Source organism: Ovis canadensis, chromosome 2, assembly GCF_042477335.2.
Source record: "Ovis canadensis isolate MfBH-ARS-UI-01 breed Bighorn chromosome 2, ARS-UI_OviCan_v2, whole genome shotgun sequence".
In the NCBI taxonomy this organism is placed as follows: domain Eukaryota; kingdom Metazoa; phylum Chordata; class Mammalia; order Artiodactyla; family Bovidae; genus Ovis; species Ovis canadensis.
The window spans coordinates 107,022,010-107,044,814 of NC_091246.1; the positions used below are offsets into that span (position 1 = coordinate 107,022,010).

General features: G+C 40.7%; 1 long non-coding RNA gene across 1 annotated transcript; it reads left to right on the forward strand.

Annotated features, from left to right (window-relative positions):
- The first annotated feature begins 13,285 nt into the window (after positions 1 to 13,285).
- LOC138432722 (uncharacterized) lies at positions 13,286 to 18,061 on the forward strand. Its single transcript, XR_011253960.1, has 2 exons — positions 13,286 to 13,421; positions 14,807 to 18,061. It is a non-coding gene; the product is annotated as an uncharacterized lncRNA (long non-coding RNA).
- The last annotated feature ends 4,744 nt before the right edge of the window (positions 18,062 to 22,805 follow it).

Consider the following 22,805-nt stretch of genomic DNA (forward strand, 5'->3'; position numbering starts at 1 on the left):
CTGAGTTCTGAGATTTATTTGATAAGAAATTATGACTGTCTTCATAAAAGTTGCATCTAACCTGGATAGAAACCGTACCAGCTTCACTTTCCAAACTTTGAAGAGTATATTTGTCTCTTGGCAAAATGGGCACTTATTTTTAAAACATAAATTCATCATCTGACTTCATTTTTAAAATTTCTGCCTTATTTAAGTCTGAAGTCCTTGAAACCATAGCAAAACACATTAAAATCTAAGGTCTCTACACATAAGAACAAAATGCTATTAGAACTTATATCCAAAATAATTAGTCAGATCTTACTATTCTTCTAATTGTGATGATTTCAGCTCAGAATCAGTTGGGAAAGGAATGTCGTGAATGATAGTAAACTGTCTTATTCATTCATTCAGTAAATATTATCAAGGGCCTTCCATGTGCTAATATTGTGCCAAGTACTCTTGGTACCTGGACAGGGGCTCTGCCTTCACAGATGTTATGAGATTGGGTAATGAGAGGAAAACTGCTGCTTGGTGCTAAGTCACTTCAGTCATGTTCGACTCTCTATGACCCCATTGACTGTAGCCCGCCATGCTCCTCTGTCCATGGGATTCTCCAGACAAAAATACCTGAGTGGATTGCCATTTCCTCCTGTAAAACTACTGCTTAATGGAGAGCAAAGGTATGAAGTGGATCTTAATTAACATCTTAATTAACAGTTATTTAATCATTAAAACACTTAGCATTGGAGTGATAAAGAACAATGCATTTATATGATAAGTCACAAATGCCCTGGAAATGTCTCTAGATGAAAAGCATCAGCTTTGGCATGATACAGCTGCTATGTTTAGGGGGAGTCAGTTGGGGGAGGGGGAGCCCCTTGCAAGAAGTGTAGGATCCTGACTTACAGATCTTGCCCTACTATTACAACTGAACAGTGGACTACAGAATTCTCAAAAACGAGATAATCAAAACAGCTTTTGAGAGTCAAAGGGACTTTTAGGCTGGTAGTAAACAATTTCTAGGGTCTTCCCAGGTAGCACAATGGTAGGATTGGCAGGTAGCACCTGCCAATGCAGGAGACTTGGGTTTGATCCCTGGGGAAGGAAATGGCAACCCACTCCAGTATTCTTGCCTGGAAAATCACATGGACAGAGGAGCCTGGTGGGTTACAGTCCATAGAATCACAAGACTCTAGCATGACTGACCACATAGCACACACACACACACAATTTCTAAGATTCCAAAGCAAATATCTAATTATGTTTCACAGGTACATAAATTTGAATTCCATGACAAAATAATTCTAACAAATGTCTTTATAAATCCCTCACCTATGTAAACCAAACCCATATCTGTCTTTTTACAAGCTACTCTTTCTGATATCCTTAACTCTTTTTTGTATCTAAGGTCCCCCTAATATCATCTAAGATCCACTTCAAATATAATTTCTTGGTCACAGCTATCAAAGACTATCTCTATCATATCATGTATACCACTGGTGTTAATTAATTTTCTACATGTCCAACTTCTTTATCAAACTGTAGTCTTACTAAGGGCAAGGATTACTGCTAGTCTGTCTATTCTATTAGATTCTGTTCTAAGGCTTGAACTAGGCAAGTGGTGGAGGACTTAGTGAGGAAGAAAAAGTTTTAAAAACACACAACTGAAAATTGATAGGATTTAGTGATTTGGAAGAAAAGTTTCTAATATGAGGATCTGCTTATTCTATTATCAAAGGTAACTAGTAGGAAAAGCAACCAGTGGAATGAAGTGGAAAAGATAATGATTCTAATTTGGGGATGTCTTGAATTTGAAAGTATCAATAGAACATTGAAGCTAAAGAATAACACTAGACACGTAAGTTTGAGGGTGATTAGAATTTGGAGTATGCTAACCGAGGTGAAGCATGAAGTCTGAAAACAAAGGTTTGTAAAAACTATAGAAGGACCAGGGGATAACAGAATCCCGAGAGCTAGGGATTGCTGAGCTTTGCATGTGTTGCAGCCCAAGTAGATCTGTTTTTCCATTTATACTCAGGCCTTTTTTGAGTATACCTTCTCCACTTGGGGCTGAGTTGTTTGAGGCTAGAAATGATGGTAGTGCTAATGCCTTTTATATTGTCTCTGGCCAAATACCTCCTTGTTCTGTGTATAATCTGAACTCTGCTGAAACTCATAAGAATGCTTACGGTCCTCTGCAACTCAGACCTGTCTACACTTTCCTTCCCAGAAGGGGCTCTGCTGTTTCAAGCCCAGAACACACCATACCAACTATGTGCTGCTAGTGCCTCCTTCCTATACACCATCACCACTTATGCTTTAATATACAGTACAAGTTACATTAAGAAAAGCAGAGGGAAAATATGCTTGAAAACTTTTAGAGCCTCCAAATTTATCATCAACAGGGCTTTTTTCTAACAGTATTCTGTCCAAACTAATACTCTCTAATCTCATCTGTTCTACTTTCTCTCTGGAAAGCTTGTAATCCCTGTTTACCTGTTGAGATGTTATTTTCCCTTCAAAGTCCCCTCAGACTCTTTTGCCTCCAGGGCAGCTTTCTAAATTCTTACAGGTGGGGAATTGTATTCTTAGATCTCCCTCAATACCTAACATAGACCTTCACCTGGAAGCAGTTTCCCAATAAACCCAAAATAGTATTATTCTAGCCCTGGTTTAGTTTCTATCTAAGTATACAGAAAGATGGCTTTACTATTTGCATTTCAAAAAAATACATCCAGACCTTTCAGGTGTACCCATTTTACAAATTAGATGTATTAGAGTTAACTCAAAATAATGCAGATTCAACCTATATATTATTCTAGTGAACATTTTCTTAAATATTACTATTAATAATGTAACTAACTGACTATGGTTTCTTTCCAAGCGTTGTAAGCAAATATGTCTACTTTAGGAAACCATCCTAAGGAAATAATCCAAAATAGAGGAAGGGCATTAAGTACAGTCTTTGTCACATCATTGTTTTAATAAAAAAGAAAAAGAAACAATTGGAATGCCCCAAACTTGGGGCTGTTCTAACAAATAATAAATATTTGAGTTTATACTTGACACCAGAAACTAAGGACTGGTCAACTAGACCAGAACACATCGTCATGACTATGATGTCATGATGTTAATAATGTGTTAGCAGTTGTAAATTATGGTAAATATTTAAAAGGATATTGAATTACATATCTACACACACATTATAATTACTATGTAATACAAAGCAAAAGCCTATAACTGGAAAGAACAGATTGGCATACAATATACCAAAATAGTATGGATAATGAAATTTTTAAAATTTCTTCTTTCAAATATTCTTAAGGGTCATGTATTTTAGACAGAACAAAATAAATTCTCTGAAGTATTCAGAAAATGATAGAGTGTTCCAAAGTTAGCTAGCAGAGTTTCCCTTCATAATGTTTCCATGCATTTTTATTCAAAGCTTGTTTTATTTTTAAAAGACACTTGGTTGATCTGTTAAATCATATCTGGATAAATGTTTTGTTTTCAAGCTTAGAAAAGTGGATTGTTTTGTTTTATTTTTGTCTCACCAAATTAAAGACCAACAAGAGAAAGATACCAAATCTTTATGGAGGAAATTTTCATTTGTTAAAAAAAAAAAAAAAATGACTTTCTTCTTGGCCTGGTCGGACAGGAGGGTTGGATTTAATTTAAAATGATTAATGAGATTTTGTCAGGCTTCTTGACTTTACCCCACTGCAGTTTGTCAATGCAACAACCTGGGAAGCCGGGACGCCACTCTGTCGCCCAAAACCACTCTCTGGGGAAAAAATTAACTGGCAGAACTAGTGCCAGGCACAGATCAATGGCATCGTCGCTCGGGCATTGACAGTTTAAAAGTCTCAATTGGAAAATGTATGTTTTAGGAACACACATACCTGGGATATTTTCAGTCTCTTGCAAGTGGTTAATCGCTTTTTAAATATTTAAGTGTTGATGTTTTCCAAAGGAAACTATTTAAAGACAAAATCTTTACTAATATATCTCTTTTCCCTAAATTATTTAAAAAATTCGAGAAACAAGGTATCCTACGATCTTGGATCACTTTTTGTTTTTGTTTTTGTTTTTTTTTGACTTAAAGAATTAAGGTGGAGCTTTAAAAAAAAAAGTGAAATGATTTTTCACTTTTGTGGTTTTTTTTTTTTTGATTTTTCACTTTTGAAAGTGGTGTTTTTAACCATTAGCATGACCAAATTTTAGCATCAAGTTTTTATAATAAGCTATAAATTTATGATCTGACATAGTACACTCCTCTTTTACTTGAGTACTTTTATTTTTAAATAGTCAATGATATGACTAGCCAAAACAAAGTTGCTGAATGTGGCTAGTTATTACGGGGTAAATGCAATATGTATTTTTGCTTTGTTGTTTAATTAATTACATAAGGAAACAATACTAATGTTGGACTCTCTTCTTTAGAAATAACATAATGTCTACTTGCCAATTTTTAATCAAAGCAAAAAATTAGCAAAGAGTGCTTTCCTATTCACAATATCAAGATGGTGATCTGTTCTGAACTGTGTGCCTGTAGACTATCTGAGGGAAAAAATTCTCAGCCAGAGCCAGGCTTCCAGTGACTGTCGGCTTCATTCCCACAGTAGGAAAGCTGAGGAAAGTACAGAGAAGTGGAAATGCCTTGAGCAGTTGATCAAGGGTGCTGCTCTTGCTAAGAGAACAGTAAAAAGCAGTATGTGTGATCTTAGTTCTCTGACCAGGGATCGAACCCAGGCCCCTTATTTGGGAGCATGGGATCTTAACCACTGGACCACTAGGGACATCCCATAAATATTAATACATAAATAAGTTTTGTTAACTGAAGTCACTTTCTACTGGATATTACCAGTATTAGCTGCTTGTTTCTCTTTCCGTTATGCTAAGTGGAACAATAATTTTCCCTTCTCAGTAGTTTCTCTTTTTATTGACTCAGAATGTTTCTAATACTTTCATGATTATTACATCAAGTTATTTAAAACTTTACTATAGCTAATCACTTGGGCATGGTTTGCTCTTCTAAAGTTATTCTGATGCATTTTTTTGTTTTTCTATTCAAGGAGAAATTCATTTCTCACATATTCAGGATCACTATAGCTCCCCAGTATGTATAATATGACATGAGTTTACAGCAGTACATTTTACATGACAGTGAAATTTTCATTTAAATATTTAAGTAAGCATTTAAATATGGCTCATTTTGTGCAAGGAAGGATTTAACGAGGTGCTGCAAAAGAAAGCAAAAACAAACTATGCCCTGCCATTGAGAGCTTTGCTGGGAGGAAGACAACCATAATCACATACAATTCTACAATACTTTATATCTACCATTGCAACTTTGCAGGGGTCTGGAGATGTTATGTGAGTTTTGGAGGTTCATGTGACCATTTATAGAGATCAGGAGAGACAGACCCTGAATACATTTGGTATATTACTAACCATAAAAAACTTTGGAAGATGTGTTAAAAAAAAGCTTTTTTTAAAAAAAAAAAAAAAGCCCCCCTTAAAAAGACAAAACAACCATATGACCCAGCAATCCCACTCCTGAGCATATACCCTGAGAAAATCATAATTCAGAAAAGCACATGCACCCCAGCGTTCATAGCAGCACCATTTACCATAGCCAGGACAATGGAAGCAACATAAATGCCCATCAATAGACAAATGGATAAAGAAGATGTACATATATACAATGGAGCATCACTCGGCCCTAAAAAGGAACAAATTGGGTCGTTTGTAGTGATGTGGATGAACCTAGAGTCTGTCACACAGTGTGAAGTAAGTCAGGAAGAGAAAAAACAAATGTTATTGCATGTATGTGGGCGCTAGCAAAAGGGTTCAGGCGACCTTATCTGCAGGGTAGGAACAGAGACCCAGAGCACAGACGCAGACGCAGGGAGGGAAGGGTAGGGTGAGACGAACTGGGGGATTGGGATCGAATAGACACACTGCTATGTGTGAAATAGATAGCTAGTGGGGACGTGCTGCACAGGAAGCTCAGTTTGGTGCTCTGTGATGACCTAGAGGGGTGAGATGGTGGGGGCATGAGGGAGGCTCAAGAAGGAGGGGATATGTGTATACTTATACCTGATTCAAGTTGTTTTACAGAGAAAGTAACAACATCATACAGTAATAATTCTCCAACAATAAAATAAAAATTTTTTAAATATGGGGAAAAAAGTAACAGAATTTGTTATGGAGTTAGTTAATAAAAACACTATAGAAAAGGCCCTATGACTTTATACAGAGAAGTGAGCAATTAGTACTGGCTTACCTCATAGCTCAGTCAGTAAAGAATTTGCCTGCAATGCAGGAGACCCAGGTTTGTTTCCTGGGTCGGGAAGATCCCCGGGAGAAGGAAATGGCAATCCACTCTAGTATTCTTGCCTGGAGAATCCCAGGGACAGAGGAGCCTCACAGGCTATAATCTATAGGGTTGCAAGGGTCAGACATGACTGAGCAGCTAAATGCACAGCCAAGTATTAAGGAAGGAATGTGATATCAGCAGGTATACTGCTGGATGGGGCAATAGCTTGACCAAAAGTTTGGAAACATACAAATGTCTGAGGTCATGGAACAGTGAACAATTTGCTGGAATTGGAGGGCAAGTTCTCAGCAGTGATTTAGTGGAAGAAAAGGCTGGAAAATACAGATTGGACAAACAGAATGCTACAAGGGAGAGTTGGGACTTTTTGTAAGCAATTGGAGATATGAACACAGATGTCATTTCTGAGCTATGATTTAGGAAGCTCTTTTTAAAGCCAATCTAAAATGTTAAACAAAAACGCACTAGAATGTTTTATAAGGCAACTAGTGAAAATGCTTCTGGAATTCTGGCAGTGAAATTTGGTGCAAATCTGAAGTTTAGCATGGCTATTGGAATGGAAATGATAGAGGAAAGATTTGAGAGATATTTCAGAAATAAATCTTCCTGGCACAAGACTGAACATTGGCCATTAAGATGAAGGAGTTAAAAATGATTCTGCATGATCTGAAGAAGGTGTTGCTGCTATAAACAGAGAAAACCCAAGTGACCAACAAGTTTATTTGGGTTGGAAGTAGGCAGCGAGGAGAGAGAGAGGATGAGTTCTCTTTGTGTGTGTATATGTTAGCCACTCAGTTGTGTCTGACCCTTTGCAACCCCATGGACTGTAGCCCACCAGACTTCTCTCTCCATGGGATCTCCCAGGCAAGAATACTGGAGTGGGTTGCCATATCCTTAAGTACAGAGAGGACAATTATGCGAAAGAATTCAGCGGTTAGTTTGAAAGGTAATCTAATGCAAGAATTGGAGATAAAAGCTAAGATTACATTTTGAGAGAGTCCTCTGCACAAATATGATAGAAGAAAAAGAAGAGATACATATGTTAAGGTTGTCAAGATCATTTTGCACAGTACGTGGGGGTTAAATGAGCAAGTTGACATTGATGAGTGTTCTCAAATATCCAAAAATCTCAAAGTATTTTAATAATATGCCTTGGATAGAGAGGGAAAAAAGCACCCTGTTACATCTGAAAGAACCTTTCACAACCCAGTTTAAAAACTAAATAACTGAGGTAGATCTGTTCAGAAAAGTGTTTCCTCTTGACCATCCACGTCTTTGCCAGGATATGAATGTACTGTAGCTCATGGCCTGCAGCCCACCAGGCTCCTCTGTCCATGGGATTTCCCAGGCAAGAATGCTGGAGTGGGTTGCCATGCCCTCCTCCAGGGGATCTTTCCAACCTAGGGATAGAGGCCAGGTCTCCCTCACTGCACGCAGATTCTTTACCATCTGAACCACCAGCGAAACCCAAGGGCTCTATTATCAAATAGCCTTTTTTTTTTTTTTAATAAATGGAGAAACTCCAATTGACCCTATAGTTGGAATACTCAAAGCTAAAAATGATAATAAACCAAATCTTGCACTGATGATTAAGAACCATGCAAATCCACTACTCCCATCCCCACACCCAAAACACCCAACCTGACTATTTCTGAGTCCTTGGAAACTCAAGTTGAGTTGCCTTCATGGCATGCTGAGGTTCAAAGGATCTTTGGGTTATGTCTTATTGCCCCACTTCCTTCACCAGGATGCTGTTCCTGATCTACGTGTAACTAAGCTCTAAAAGAGCCAAAATGATGCTCTTCTCTGCAGTCTCCTCATCTTAGGATATGGTGTGTTCTTAGCAGAAATGGGAAGGCAAACTCCTCACAGGGCTTATAGCACAATCTCTGAGGCCCTCTTGACTCTCCTCCACTGACTGCTTTCAGCCTCCAGAGTTTCATTTTCCCCTCAAAGCCCTGCTCTATGTGCAAATCGGCCAGACATCCCTGGGTCACCAGCCTTGCCAATTTCTCCAACAGACCCACCCACGGCTGAGGACCACCCCAGTGCTCCTCAGCCTCTCCAGCCAGGCACCTGCCTCATAACCTGGGGGTCTATAGACTTTATTGTCCACACCAGGATACTTCTGAGAGTGCTAAAATGCTAAACCAGATGGTACTTCAAGACAACATGCGTCAACTAGGAAGTGTGGTCGCCCTACCCGTGACTATAATACAATGTGATAAACATAACAATAAAAGTTTAAACACTTTGCAGGGCGAACATTGTGAATGTAACACACCGATGGGTCCAAATTTGTTTCCAATCAGAAACATCTCTAAATTATTTTTCAATCAGCATCCATGATAAAAAACCATGCCATTAAGCCAGGGTTATTTGCACCAAGCAGCACAGCAGAGCTCAAGCTCCAGAAGGAAATAATGTTTCAGCTTGTTGGAAACACATTTGGTAATTTAGAATCCCTGGAGAGGAGCTTGTTTGGTAGTTTGGTCAAAATCCTAAGGAATTGAGTCTCAGAAACCTCTGGAAAGATTATGGAGATATTTAACTGACAATGATGATAATAAAATAAAAATTACAGATAATGTTTCTCTTATTTAATACTCACAAGTGCACACGGAGAACATAAATGTGACTTAACTTACAGGTCATAGGCTTCTGAGTCCTGTATACACTGACATATTTGTCTGTCTGTATCTGTCCAAATATTCCATCCACCCTTGAGCAGATCTGGAGAAGAGTCTGCCAAAGCACCATGCATGCATGCTAAGTCGCTTCAGTTGTGTCCAACTCTTTGTGACCCTTGGACTGTAGCCTGCCAGGCTCCTCTGTCCATGGGATTCTCCAGGCAAGAATACTGAAGTGAGTTGCCATGTCCTTCTCCAGGGGATCTCCTCAACCCAGGGATCAAATCCATGTCACATGTCTCCTGCATTGGCAGATGGGTTCTTTAGCACCACTTGGGAAGCCCCTGCCAGAGCAGAGAAAACAGCAAATACAAAGACTGTGAGGCAAAAACAGTCTTTGGTACATGGGCTGGTCCATGTACCATAGAATGAAAGCTTCAGGAAGGAAATACTTTTGTTTTGTTTTTCAATTTAGCTGTGCAGGATGCAGGTCTTAGTTCCCTGACCAGGGTTAGAACCTGTGCCACCTGCATTGGAACAGCAGAGTCTTAACCTCTGAACCACCAGGGAAGTCCCAGGAAGACACTGCTTTATTCACTCTTCTATTCCAAGCACCTAAAAATGTCACTGAAACATAAGAAAAAGTCAGTACATATTTAAGGAAAGTGTGAATGAGTGAATGGATGGATGGAAGAACCCCTGATGATGGTTTTCTAACGTAAAGTCCCCAGTTTCCCTATATTTCACTTTTTCTTGTTTTGGTGTTGGTGGGAATGGATTACAGTGCACTGCCAGCTTCAGAGAGAAGTATTTCATATACTTGCGCACCTTCTAATTATCCCTTCTTTTCTTCTGGGCTTCCCTTGTGGCTCAGCTGGTAGAGAATCTGCCTGCAATGCGGGAGACCTGGGTTTGATCCCTGGGTTGGGAAGATCCCCTGGAGAAGGGAAAGGCTACCCACTCCAGCATTCTGGCCTGGAGGAATTCCATGGACTGTATAGTTCATGGGGTTGCAAAGAGTCAGACACAACTGAGCAATTTTCACTTTCACTCACTTTTCTGCAGAGGTAAATCCTGTTACTCTTATAAGCATGTTAAGAATAGACTACTCACAACACACCCTTAGCTTTGCTATGCTGAGAGTTACAAACGGACTTTTTTTTTTTTTTTTTTGCCATACCTCACATAAGGAACTTCCTCCACCACAGGACCATGAGGGAACCCCCTACAAATGGATTTTATACAAATGATTTCTGCATGAAATTATCCTCATTGTCAATAATGAAGTTGTTACAATTCAGCTTACTGTGGGGCCCCCAGCAGAACAGGGCAGGTATAAATCAGTGCCTTCTTCATATACATATTTTCACTTTCTATCAAACAAATGACCCTAAAACTCCACGAACTCAAGAAGAGCCACATCTGCAAGAAAACTTACCCACATTTCCAGTTTCTGTATAAAATCATTCTTCCTTTCTTATTTACAGCGATTATCTAATCCTATGACCAAACTGATAAACTCGACTGCGATCCATGCTTTTCAAATATATGAACTACCAAAGCCAGTGTGAAAATGCAAGAAATTTTTTCAACACTTACTAAAACGTGAGTGTTCTACTAACTCTGTCCTTAGGAAAAGAACTCACAAATTGGTTGATGAGAGCATCTTTCCATATAGAAATGTTTCTCTGTAACATTTCATTTTTAGGTTGAAAGAACACTCCTCCGGAAACAAAGATTCATACAGTATACAAGCAGAGAAAAATCTCAAATTCTTCATTTAAACCCCACTACAAGTATTCTTACATCATGTATAAACCTTTTTTTTTTTCTTTTCTGGGAAGGGAAGATTCTTTTAAAATGTCTTTACTAGATCTAAAAACAAATGCAGATCCCAATTTTATTGGAGACTAATATCTTCATTCTGTGCCAGAGAGATCTGATTAGATGAAGTAATTTTGTTTCTTTGGTGTTTCCCTGGTGGCTCAGATAGTAAAGAATCTGCCTGCAGTGTGGGAGACCAGGGTTTGATTTCTGGGTTGGGAAGATCCCCTGGAGAAGGGAATGGCTACCCACTCCAGTATTCTTGCCTGGAGAATTCCATGGACAGAGGAGCGTGGTGGACTACAGTCCGTGAGGTGGCAAAGAGTCAGACAGAACTGAGCAACTAACACTTTCACTTTGTTCGATGTAAGTATAAGATCTTACTTAAGGGACCTCTGAATACAAAATATATACATGACTGTACGAATGTATACATTAGCATATGTGTTTGGCTACTCCACAGCATGAATGCTACTCTAAGATGTTAGTGTTTTTGAACAATTTCTCCTCAAATTAGCAAACTGACGTCTAATGACTGAATTTCTCTATGTAAATTTGAATAAAATCGACCCAAGCCTTCGTGAGGCCCTATGCAAAGCCAGATATTCATATCCTTAGACAGATGTCTATACCCTGCACACCTAAGGGTACAGAGAAATAAGGTAAGGAAAGTACAACAACGTCTTAAAATAATTTTGGGATTCTTGCAGACAGGACTCCAGGAAAAGCAGCTGGCAATGCTTTATAAACTAAACACTAGATGTAATCCGACCATTCGCTGTTAACTGTAGTGCTCAAAAAGAGACGGTTTAAGCAAAATATGAACAAGATTTTCAAAGAAATACGCTATTCTTTGCACCAAATTTTGCTCCCCAGTAGGCGGTCAGTTTTTCACATTTTGCCACCTAGTGGACAACCGGAGAACTACAGTCTTCCCTCGCCCCTAATGATTAATTTTCATACACGTGGGAAAGAATTGCGTAGGAAGAGGATTTTATTTGTTTTGTTCATTGATGATACTCCTGCTACAGTGCCTGGCACTTAGTAAGCCATCACTATAGAGCTGTTTAATGGAGGATGACTTACCGTTGGAGGTACTCTCCATTTAAAGATTATTATAATAATAGGAGAATGTCATTGAAAATAGTTACAATATGATGTTGGCAAAATATGTTTCCTAACTGAAATAAAAGTTCTCAATTATTTCAAAAGTAAACGGTGCTCTATATTCTCAGGTTAGAGAAATGTCTACATAGCTCATTAGAATAAGAAATGTCTCATTGCTCTATGTAGACAGATTATCCAGTTGACTTAATTTAGAGAGTGAGCACCTACCTCTTCTTCACCTTAACTGCTCCAAATAAAGCTAAATTTACCCTGGAAAATGCCCTTTCTCCTTTACTTAAAAAATCATGACTGGCTTTCTTCTCGTTTGGTCTGTGATACTTGCTATTCCTTTTTTATTGCCAAAAGTTAGGAAGCTTCTTTAGGCCTCTTTTTTAAAGAGTACATATGCACATGTATGAATATATATACATATATATTTATTTTAAAAATAACATTCTGTGCTTCTCTTTCAATGAGCCTACAATGTTAATGACTCCTAAACATATTTCTCCTGGCATAAAGATTGGTAATCTTAAAGAGTCGAATGATAGCTTTTAAGTTGAATATTCCTCTAACATTTTTTTTATTTTTAAGACTTCTGAAAATATTTTAAAAAGCAAAACATATGACTGTGTTTTAGTACCTTAACATTAGGCTAAAGATAATTCATTAGGTAATCACCTCAAATTTCTTTCTCAGGAGAATGAGTTTCCATTTTAAAATCAGCAAAATAGGTATACATATAACATAGGCTAGTATTTCATTAAAATAACTTATTCTTTTATTTATTTTAATTAGGTTGATCTTAGGCTGACAATATCCTAACACATTTTAATAATATATTGTCAAGATACAAAGCCTGTTTTTTTTTCAGCTGAAACATATATATTCATTATATAAAACTCATTTATGTCACGTAGAATGAAAACTCTCCAGAGTTCATAGTCTTAAACAGATTTGCACACACATCCAAATAAATATTAAATGCAAAGCATTTTGACAGAGTTAATGGGAAAGGCAACCCTACATGCCTAGCCCACCAAACCACAGAAAATTTTTAAGTGCCAGCTTTGAAGAAGCCTAACATTTTTTAAGATGATAAGGATATAAGTTGTAAATTAAAATATTCAAATTTCAAAGGCTTTAAGCAACTGCTCTCTGAGGTGATTTTTGCCCCTTTGAAAACAAAAGGTTTAAGTAGTATTTGTATCAGTAAAATAATTTCTTTCATATTTGTGTGAATGAGGATAATGTTCATATGTACATACAAAAATATTCAAGAAAAACAAGTTTAGAATAACATGATAATTATTTTTTAGTGCGTGTGAAATATTGGTTTTCCTCAACTCTGTCCCAGCGTCAAGGTCTCTAGCTTTTATTGGAACCAGCTATCTCATTTTCATAGGGTCCCAGGAGGCAAGAGTCATACATTGTTACTTCAGCCTTCAAAGAGGCAAAACAGTACAGAGCCTTGTACTGTAATAGACAACACAGAACAGTCCCAATTTCAGTTCCTGTTATATTGACAAGCCTCCTTTCAGGTAAGAGATGGAAACATTCTTTTATCATTATAAGGTTAGTGACCATTTTAATGGAATAAAAAGATTATTCTTACTGCATCAGGGATAAAAGTTTAGGGTGTGGATATGTGGGGAAGACGTCTTTTCCCTTTCATGTTTATGTTGCTCAGAAATCCTCTTTAAATGGTATAAAGCTAGCTCAATAATCTCAGCGTTAATACTGGAGATCAAAACTATTGAGGACACGTTATTAATATATACAGAGCCTAACCAAAGAATTCAGTGTACTTTTTTTTTTTAATCAAGAGAAGATAGGTCGTTGATGTTCACAAGCTGAGAGGTTTTCTCTTTTAACATTAATGATATAGCATTCCTTACATTTGCTCTATCATTGTGAAAAAATATTGTAAATTTAGTTTACTCACCTCATACATACAATGTATAACATTTTTAAAATAAATATGAGTCTCAAAATTAACTTTTCCTTCCTGATATACATGACTTACATGGGGAAAGATAGTGAGTTACACAAACACATATTCACATATGGAAATTACGGAAAGGAGCGAGAAAGAGAAAAAATACCAACACATATACTCTCCAAAGTTATCAAAAAGACTTTAAAATAGCCAATTCCTTTAGATTTTATATTTTGACATAATTTGCTGCTTAAGGAAAAGATCTTTCATTGGGGAGAGGGGTTTTTCAAAGATAAAGGAAAATAGTAATACTATATGTGCTTAAACTAAACAATAAGGCTCCAATTTTGTTACCAAATACATTTAACATAAGTGAATTATGTTTCATAAGAGTATAAAATTTATAAATGACAGTTTCATACAGTCAGGTGAAATTTATATAAATTTTATTTTCTAGTATGTTTATGTTTTATTATATTTTATAATCTAGGAAGATTATACAATTTTTAATCTTGCTTTTTAATGATTTCTTAAAAACAGTCATTTATTACTTTTCAGTCAACATTTAGGAACTAAGAAGAAAAAGTTGTTGAAACCAAAGAGTTAGCTATTTATTCTTGGTTTAAATAGGTAAAACTCTGATCTCATAGAGGAGGAGGTATTATGATAATTCCTAAAATATGTTTTTAGTGTTTTGTGTTTGTGCCAGATAGTTAAAGACATTTTGTTTTAAAATAACTATGTATGTTTAAAAAGCCAAAGGTACTAATTTTTCTGCAAAGTCAAGTTTTATAATAAAATATCATCAATTTTGAAAGTCTGTTGAAACCACCAAAAGAACTAAATTTTAGTACATTAGAAAATGTATTTTCTTCATTGTAACTGGCCTCATAAAAGTTATGTGAGCATTTTGTATGTGATTATCTTAAAATGTTACGTGTGTCTTTTTAAACATTCTTAGTTCCCTTTTCCCTTTCCCTTTAACAGTGTTCTGGCGCTTGACTAGCACAAACAGTACCAGATCCCTTTCAGCGGAGACTGCAATCGGAATAAAAAATCACTTGAGGTCTCTAATACATTTGCAGTAATATTTATGAATGAGAGAGGGTTGTCTCCTTTTGAGCTTCGTGCGTCGGACCATTCCTGTGTCTTCTCATCTTAGCATCTTCTTAGCATCATCTTAGCATCTGTCTTAGCATCTTCTGTGACCTCCACCAGAACTGGGCAAATCTCGTGGCCTTAGAAGAGTCTGATCTCCTGATGGGTGGGAGTGTCTCTCCAGCCTCCTCTCCATCCATTTCCCCTCCCTCCAGGTGTGTGTGTCATGAGGAGGAGGTGGGAGATATAAAGGAGAGGAACAGCAGGGAAGCAAGGCCCAACTCCTCAGAGATCTCCACACCTCACCCCTGCAGAACATTAAGGCCTGATCCATGGCCTTCTGGTCTCACCTTCTTCCTGCTGGTGCGTAGAGATGCTTGCTTCTCCGCGTCCCTGCATCCAGGGCGGGGTGGGCTGGGGATGGCAGTGCGTTCGAGATTACACACCTGAGCCAGGGAGAGGAGCCCCACTTTCCGCCCCGCCTGGTTTCACACCGTGTCCACATCGCTTCTTGTAACCAAGCAGAACACAGAGTTGGAAGAAATGGGGTGAATGAATCGTAAAGGGGCACAGCCCCCCTTGTCCCAAGCTCAAGGGAAAAAAATCTCCCCGAAACGTGGGTGCCTGACTTCAGTTTAATTCTTGGCAGTCTTTCTTAGCCGCGCGTTGTTGTTCAAAGACGATTATAAAATGAATGTTTGAACCCCTGGGTCGACAAGGGAACCGCGGAGGATGGAGCCAGCATCCCCCAACACCTCAGAAGTCCCGGGGCCCCGCCCGAGGCCTGCCGGGCGGAGGCGTTCGCTTTGTGGTCCCGGGAGGCGGCCTCCAGCTTCAGTGAAGGCAGATGCCGTGGACTTTGAACCGCGAGGGACGTGCGGCCGTGGCCGGTGGCTGTAAAACAAACAAACAAGCAAAAAACTATTTGCAACCGCATTGATCCAGTCTCGCTGCTTCCCGGAGAGCGCGCTTGCCTGGTGCGGGGGCTATAGCCGCAGGGAGGCTGGGCTCTGGATCTGGAGGAGTTAATGTCTTAAAATAAATGACCAGGGACAGTTCTTTCCCGAGGCAAAGCATCCACCCCGCCCCCCTCCCCCATGAAGGCAGATGGCTTTGAACTCTAGGACAACTCTCTCACCGTCGGCGCGAGACCTGCACCTCGAGTTCGGTCCAGAGCCCAGGGCTCGAGGGCGACACATCCAGGAGTGGAAATGCCTTCGGTTAACCGAGAAGGTTGACAATCCAACTGAGCAGGAAAATCTGCCGCATGCGCGCGCTGGAGCTGCGAGCACCCGAGAGAGGCCGTGCAGGCTGCAAGACCTTCCTCAGCGCCGCGCTGAGCGGTCCTGCTTTAACTCCGTGCCTCCCCCGAGAACCGTCCAAGCATCCAGGTTCACGGCCGCTTGTGTCACCGGCGCATAAATCACTGTCAGCCCGGAACAGAGCAGGCCGAGAGAAAGCTCGCTCGTCCTGGCCACGCGGGCTCTAGGCAGATTAACTGTCCCGGCTCAGAGCGAATTGCCCGCTAATTTTCCCACCCCAATCTCCTGGGCTCCAAGGGCGAGCTTTTCTCAGACGCTCAGAGGGGGCCAAGGAGATGGTTCTAGCCACCTACAGCCTCTTCTCGCCAGGGCCTGATTACTGACCTGCAGTCAGAGAGGTCGAGAGCGCACCATCATCAGATCTCATTTTGTGTACGGGGATCCCTGAGCCCATTAAGGTTAAAGAGACATTCCCAAGGTCATTTAAAGCTCTAGGAAACCTTCTGCTTGACCCGAAGTCCCTTGGTTCCCGCTATCACTGCCTGGCCCCTCCATCGTCCTGCCTCTCAAGCTCATTGTTTTAGAGATGTCAGGATGTAAGGATGCTAATAAAGGGGAAATCACTATATGCTGAATTTGCAATGGACCAGTATAATTTTCAGCGTGATATTTCTAGTCATCGTACCAGAAACGTACTTCAGATCTTTCCTCATTCTACCTCACAAATTCAGACACGCAGAATCTTGGGCGATCTTAGATATCAGGGTGCTAGACACCCAATCCACCTCCCGACAATTTGCCCCCACACACACCCCCACCCGTCAGTGGGTTCTGGGCGCTCATCCAAGTCAGGAGGAGGAATTCCGAGCAGTCAGAGGACTGGAGGGGTGGGGGACCTGGGGAAGGCGCGGGCTCAGGGAAATGCCGATCCAGGCGAGTGGTTAGGCAATCAGCTTTCACCTTCCCATAAACTATTAGAGAAGGGACTGGTTTTCGTCCAGCAAACTCTGCCCTTAGGCGCTCTGGGCTTGACGCTATCTTACTATTGCTCACTATTCACATTAATTATTCTAGGAAAGCTCAGGCACACCTCTGCACTCTTTGAGTGAAGGCAAGCCATTTAGGATTCTTTCTCCCGGTGGCATTCTTTTTTTCCCCCCAATCATTCATGCATGCATTCAGTCATTCAGTTAAATCTGGGTTGGAAGTTGGTGGTCCCTCAAAGCATTTATTTCTGTAAGAGACCACAGTGATGATCTCTTCCCTTTTATTCTCAAATGACTCCCTCCCTGTCCCCCCTCCCTGTCCCCCCTCCCCTCCCCGTTTTAGTCCTACTGTAGAAAAGAGAGAAACCCCAACCTTCAACTGTCAACTGTTTTCCAAACACGAGATTAATGTTCCCCAGGACTCAGGGGTAATGTGACCTTTCTGTTTTCAGATGTGTTTTTCAACATGTAATCGTTTGTTTGTTATGTCTCCCGGTGTGGACTTGGGAAAGCTGGGAAGGGGTGTGGGTTGCCAAGGGGGGAAATGAATTTGGAGACATTTTATTCCCTTTTCAACACAGGAAAACTCAGAGCATTTTATTTTTATTTACCAGAAGATAATCCCCTGGAAAAAAAAAAATCCACAATACTGATACTGAAAAGAAATCTGAGCATGTGAAGAGCAACTATTTTAAAAAGCATATCTCCAAACCAAAAGCAAACCTATTTTTCTTTTACATAAGGGGGACTTCTTGGATGTTGGTAATGTTTTTTTCTTGATCTCAGTAGTTACATGGGATGCACTGTTTTTAACAATTTATTGAGCTTTCAATGTATTATTTGTGGCTCTTTTTGCATTGTTAAACTTCCATTAAAAGCTTTAAAAATCTAAAAAATAGGAAACCTCTGGTATGTGTGTATGTCACTAAATCTCCTAAAATCTATTTCTAATGAATTTCCAAACCAATATATTTGTTAAACTATATTTAAGAAATTTACCAATAACTTGGTTTCTCAGTAATAGGTTCTGAATCAGACTGAGAACAGTGCACTTGAATTAGTTATTAGAAAACCAGTATAAAAATTGGATGGCTTTCTAATATAGTAAAACATCAAATAAGCAGTGAGAGTTTAAAGCTTATCTAAGAAAATACCTAAAGAAACAAAATAGCTATTTGGTTGAAAACAACAACCAGACTTCATACTTTAAAACGGTATTTAATTGCTGGATACTAACTCCTATTCGAAAATGTTTTATCCCAAACGAGAATTTTAAAAAGGGTCTCAGCCATACTCAAAAGTTAATTTCTGTCACTAAAAAGAAGGCAGTTTGAAACGTGTTTTCCCCCCATAAAATATTGTTAGGTTCCTTTCCTGATTGGTCACTTCGTATGTCACCAAGAACCAAAGACTAAATTGTTCTTCCCATTTAATCAATAGCTTTTATTGCTGGCATCAATAACCCCACTTATGACTTTAAGCTGTCTAATTTTTCTGCTACCCTGTTCCATTCAAAAAAAATTGTGATTCTCAAAAATCTAGTAAGTGATTTTCCGACAAATGGCTTTGTTGTTGACTCCATGCCACCCCAAACCCCTTCCCCCTCTCTCTCTCTCCCTCTTTCTCTCTCTCAAGGACCCTTCGTCTCCAGGAACGGTCACTGAGCCCGCGCTGCTCACACCAAGGCTTACTTTACAGGCCCTTCCGCGGTTTTATGATTGGTTGCTGTGGTTGGAATGTTTATAGATAATAAACAGCTAATCGGCTTCTTGCCTAATGAATTGCCCCACGCGTACCAGTGGAAAGGCTGTAACTTAGCTCCAGAATCGAGAGCCAGTGATAGCCGGGACCGAAACGACCCAACATAGCCGCAGCTCAGTATCAAAGCCGAATGATCCAGGGCCAGCAGAAGTCTATTTCGCATTTTCTAGTTCCTCTGCTCTGGAGCCCCTAGACTCCACTCGGGCTTTGCTCCACCCGCTCCTCTCCCCATCGCTTTGAAGGATGTATTCCAATGAACAGAAGCTTTCTGAAAAGCGTGCGTCTGAAAATCGGGGCAGCGATGTGGAGCCTGGTCGCAGGCACAGGACCCGCACTCCCGGGACCGCGGCGCTAGGTCGGCAGCAGCTCTCATTTGGCCGCACGGGCCCCTCAGTCTTCCGGCGGCATATGGCAGTTTAAATCGTCCTGACTGAATCAGATTTTGCACTCGAAGATGCAAAAGGCTGGGTCTGCCAGGTCTCACGCCTTCGAGTCCCCGCGCTCCCGGGGCTGGCAGGGACGAGCGCACGGCTAGGAGGAGGAGAGGGGTAGGAAGCGCTCAAGGTAGTGAACACTCTGTAATCTAGTCTGAAATAAAGAAAATGTGTGTTTAGACTCCCAAGAGACCCGGGAAACGGGGGGAATCTGCCAAAAACATTCCAAGAACAGAGGAAACCAATGTCTGGGAGAGGTTATTTTATACACATTATGGCAGCTGCTCAAGGCCTCGGTCAGTAGCTGGGCGGTGGGTGGGGGTAGGGGCTGTGACAACGGGGATTGGGGGCCAGAACCTAAGGTCTCTGAGCAGCGAAAGGGACATTGATTTCGGCCTTGGAGCATCCTCTTTCCGTAAGGACCCACAAGAAGGAAGCGGAGAAAGAGTTTAAACCAGAAGCTCCAAGATTAACGCTTGAAAAACAAAACAAAACAAAACAAAACTAGAGCCATTTCCAAAACCCGTTTTCCAGTTACCTGCAGTTTGAATGAATACATTTCCTTTACGTAGTAGTTTGCATTGATGCGTTTGATGTTCATGCCATCTTTCATCTGATCACCCAGTACCCAGGATCTCTTTTCTCCAAGAATCTCAGGAAAGGTCGTTAGGAGTGCTCAGGCCCCTCCCCATGCCAAGGTCCTCAACACACGTGTGGGTTTGCTTCCCTTATTCATAAAGAGTAGGTGAAGATGGTGTTGAGTCAGAACTTATCTTCCTGGGTGGCCAGTTCTTCCCCAAACTGTGGTTAGAAAGCACTTCTTTCTACCAGCGGCTCCCTTTTTCACTGGCTTTGGTTTATAAATCCTGTTGTTCCATGGGGATGGGGAGGGAGGAGGACATGGAAAACTCTATCTGTCAATGAGTAAATATGCACTGAATGCCTGCCTGTTTAGGTGATGGGGACACACAATTAAAAATCAAAACAACAACAAAAACAAAACCCTTTTCTAGAGCTTTTACTCTAACGGGGAGTGTCAGTTTTATATTAGGACTCACTTTGGGCTGGACACACAGAGGATGTGATTTTTAATAGAAGCATAAGGTACAGTCCTAGCCATCTGGTTGAGACCTCTCTCCTTGTCACCTAAGAGGTTTCTTTATTGTGTACAATCCTATTACATAATAAATCAAATTACACTGCCTGTCTTTCCCCAGTCTTTCTACCAGGTACCTGCTTCGACACAAAGCAGATAGCAGCACCCTCCATCCTTTTCGCCTGGCTCACACCATTTCCATCTGTGTGGCGGTGGGTAAAGGGCTCTCCATACCCCTCTCAAACTAGTGTCGGTCTTGTTTCAAGCCATGGAGTCAACAATTCAGTATACTTGGTGCCGTTTATGGGATCTTGGCCCCATGGATCTTCAGTGACACCAGGCCAAATTCAAAACGAAGAACAGGTCACATCTCTCAGGGATAGAGGGGGTTTTCTCCCTTTACCTACCTGGGATCTCACTGCCCTCTCCTTTCTGGGGACAGAAGTGTTGCCTGGGGAAAGCTGAGCATCTTCTCAACAATAGCCAAAACTGGCTGGGTTTCCAAGTAATGTCTGGTTTTGCAGAAAGGTCTCCCAGTGTCTCTGTTTCTCCACTGAAAGCCTCCCCTTGGGAAGTTGCCCATTGAGTACCAAGACACGGTAGCCATCAGGGTCTCAGTGATTTTGCCTGAACCTGGGGCTACCACCTGCCCTGGGGGCAGGAAACCTACTTAATTGCCCTTGATGAAGAAGAGAGTTGAAAACGATCAGTGGAGGAAAATTAGAACAAACACAAAGGCAAAAAGCCTTCCACGAGCTGTTTGATTATTTTCTCGGACTTTGCTGTTTGATTTGAACCTGCCTCATTAGAAATAAAATAAATAAAAACACAACATGTTCACTGGTTCTCCAGCGCTGAATGTGTGTGTGGTTGATACAAAGAGGAAAGAAAAGAAATCCTGGTTGCTCATTAAAAAGAAGTAATTTGTGTAAATACGGGCTTCCCTAATGGCTCTGTGGTAAAGAATTTGCCTGTCAATGCAGGACACTTGGGTTTGATCCCTGGGTCACGAAGATCCCTTGGAGAAGGAAATGGCAACCCACTCCAGTATTCCTGCCTGGAAAATTCTATGGACAGAGGAGCCTGGGGGCTACAGTCCATGGGGTTGCAAAAGAGTTGGACATGGCTTAGAAACTAAACAACAACTTGTGTCGATAGGGCTTTAGAAAAGGAAGAGTCAGCCTGTTAGCATCCTACCTTTCACAGGTCCTTCACAGACAGAGGAAGACTGGGAGGCTGTATTATGAGTGACCAGCAGGGCTCCCTCGCTGGACGTAGCTGAATTATCAAACAGCAGTGGGGATCAGGGCTTGATTTTATTCATCATCAAAGGACTGGGTAAATCAGCAAGACATCTCTGTCAGCATCCTAGGTAGCACGGAGAGTTTTCAAAGGGTGTTTGGATGTGGGTGTGGCTTCTCAATGTGATGGACAGTAGATTGTGCAGAAGAGAGAGCTCTGACCTGCAGAAAGAAGGTGCGGTTGTTCCTTGTGTCTTGACCCTGCCCCGTGCAGTAGAGACAGTGTGTACGCAAACACACACATGGTCCTGAGACCCATGGACCTAGGGGGTACCATGGGGTGTATCTATCCACAGGTGGTGCCTGAAGAAAGCTGAGGTCTAGAAGGCTCTTCTTTAGCCTCCAGCAGCATCCTGGATGACTGATTGATGTTCAAGGCTCACAGCCTGCCAAGAAGGGAAAACACACACGAAAGCACTTTATCAGTTGTAGACTATTAGCTGGCAGTGTTACTAGGTGTATCTGAAATGTTCATGTGTCTATGTGGGGACAATTGGTATGAAAATTCTTGGTGGAGATCTGTTTTCATTTCAGTCAAGTTCTCTGCCACCTCTCTTTCACTTCCACTCTCATCTGAGGTTGACTTCTGCTGAAACTTGACGCAGTCTTTGTAGAAACACAATCCTGTTTCCTTCTTCTATTGTACAGTGACGCAGCCTGCCAACTTGGCTTTCGAATTTACCTCAGCTCGCTCTCCATTCAGAAGCACGTTTCTCTGGAGCCTGTTTCTTCAGAGAAACATCCTCCAGTGCAGGCTGGGAGACGTGGGATGGTAATTTGCAGAGAGTGAGACATGGCTATAACTCAATTTTACTTATCACTTCAATGTAATGTAAAAACTAGACCCAGTAGGCTTTTCCTTCTGCCGTTTTACAAATTGTACAAGTTAAGTAAAGACTCTGCTCATACCTTGCTGCAAGGAGAGTGTAATTTAAGGAACCGACTGCATACATCCTCCCTTTGTACCCTAGGTGAGCTTTTATCCATCACTTCTTGTGCCAAAATGGGAGACCTAAACATCAGTGTGTATAACCAGTTCTGTGGATAG